Here is a 2,171-nt window from a genome sequence, read left to right on the forward strand (position 1 = left end):
GGGTAGCTCCGGTGACAACTCTACCCACCCCCAAAAAATGGACCTGTCCTCAGGTCCTAAGTATAAACATAAAAAAAAAAATGCCATCAATGCCCATGTCAATACATGAAGGCATGATGACAACATACATAGGTAGTGCCCATGTCAATACATGAGGGCAGAGATCTCGATGTATCCTGAGAATAAACATAAATAAAAGCAATTGATGCCCATGTCAATACATGAAGGCATGATGACAACATACATAGGTAATGCCCATGTCAACACATGAGGGCATATTATGTGGCAGTACAAAGAATCTCACTCTATTTCTCTCACTCTCTTGGTCTCTCGCTCTCTCTGTCTGAGCCATCCCCTAATAAAAGAATATAGGTATTTAAAGACAAAATTGAAAAAACTCTTTTTCTCTCACTCTCTTGGTCTCTCGCTCTCTCTGTCTGAGCCATCCCCTTAATAAAAGAATATAGGTATTTAAAGACGAAATTGAAAACCAAAGTACAGACTCCTCTAAGGAAACAACCTAAAACACGAAAACATAACATCAAATTAGTATAAAGGTACAGACTCCTCTAAGGAAACAACCTAAAACACGAAAACATAACATCTAATTAGTATACGAACAAAATAATAAAACAAAAGAACCCAAAAATAACCAAGCAAAATAAAAGAAACAAAGTAAAATCAAATAAACACAAAAACAAAATAAATCGGAATTTTGAATTGGATGAGATTGGTAAAATGAAAAATCACAAAAAGAAGAAAGTAAGTAACTATGTATTAACTAAGCACACCACACTTTCTATTTGGAGCTGCAGTCTCCAAAAGAAGTTGAAGGTACCGTCATAATTGCAAAGCCAGTCTCATCCACTACAAATTTAAAAAAAAAAACAAGGTTAAAAAGTTGCGCAACTGAAAAGAAATGAAAAATGAATTAATATTAATAATGCGAAAAATAATAATTGAATAACAAAACGAAAGAACACATTTTTTTTTCTTTTTCTTTTTTTTTTACATAGATAGAGATAACATGAAAATGAACAATAATTTGAACTCTTTTCTTTTGAGCCCAAAGAACATGAATTTTCTCCATAAATCTTACAAATTTTCATTGAATCCTCACACATATAGGGAGAATACTGATACATAATTTTGAATGTCAATCCACTTCGTCATCAATACTCAACAACATTGGTACCGTCTTGGGCACTGTATGGCAAACGTATTTGCCCAAAGCAACTTCAGAGAACGGCACATCTCAAAATAACTTCTTTTGACACAAAATCAACTAATCAGTGATAAAACATACTCTTCTTCTTCTATTTGGTAATAATATCTTCATGACAATCAGCTTGCCAAAATTAATTCACAATGGTGACATCATTGCATCTTCTTTGAAAGATAACAGCTCTCAACAACTTTGATAAATGCACTTTACAAAATCCTCATGTAAGCATGATTTATCTCACTGGTACAATTACCAGTATATATAAATACCTTGTGCATTTTACTAATGACTTCATATCTTCATTACAATAATATTCATATCAACTTCCTCTTCAGTGGACTTGTAATAAGAATGATAACAATCTCTTCTTGAAATGTAGTTTATATGAATAATCATAAATATCCTCTTCAACAATAAAATATAATATTCCAAGATTCTTGTCAAATATCATCTTGGTAGACGCGCTTGTATATTAACTAAGCACACCACACTTTCTATTTGGAGCTGCAGTCTCCAAAAGAAGTTGAAATGTAATTTATATGAATAATCATAAATATCTTCTTCAACAATAAAATATAATATTCCAAGATTCTTGTCAAATATCATCTTGGTAGTCGCGCTTCTTGTACTTTGAAAATTTTAATACTTTTACTATAATAATAATGTACTCTTACTCGTACACAGTTGCAACTTTGCAGTCATCCAAACACACACATCCAAACACAACTTTGCAGTCATCCAAACACACAAGAAATAGGAAATAGGGATAAAGATTGGTGAGTTTAATAAGGTTGGGAACATGGAAATATGTCAAATCAAGGAATATACTCTTCGGAAGCAATTTTTAAAACTAAAACCCCAAAAAGAGAAACGAAAATACCAAGCTAAATTAACGTATGTTTGTCTGTGCAATACCTTCTAAAGAGATTACTAATACCTAACATCT

At 32.2% G+C, this 2,171-nt stretch overlaps 1 long non-coding RNA gene across 1 annotated transcript; it reads left to right on the top strand.

Annotated features, from left to right (window-relative positions):
* Positions 1-423: 423 nt before the first annotated feature.
* On the top strand, positions 424-891 carry LOC108254090. Its single transcript, XR_001809870.2, has 2 exons — positions 424-495; positions 558-891. It is a non-coding gene; the product is annotated as an uncharacterized LOC108254090 (long non-coding RNA).
* The last annotated feature ends 1,280 nt before the right edge of the window (positions 892-2,171 follow it).

Source organism: Diaphorina citri, unplaced genomic scaffold (assembly GCF_000475195.1).
Source record: "Diaphorina citri unplaced genomic scaffold, Diaci psyllid genome assembly version 1.1 scaffold9821, whole genome shotgun sequence".
Lineage (NCBI taxonomy): Eukaryota > Metazoa > Arthropoda > Insecta > Hemiptera > Psyllidae > Diaphorina > Diaphorina citri.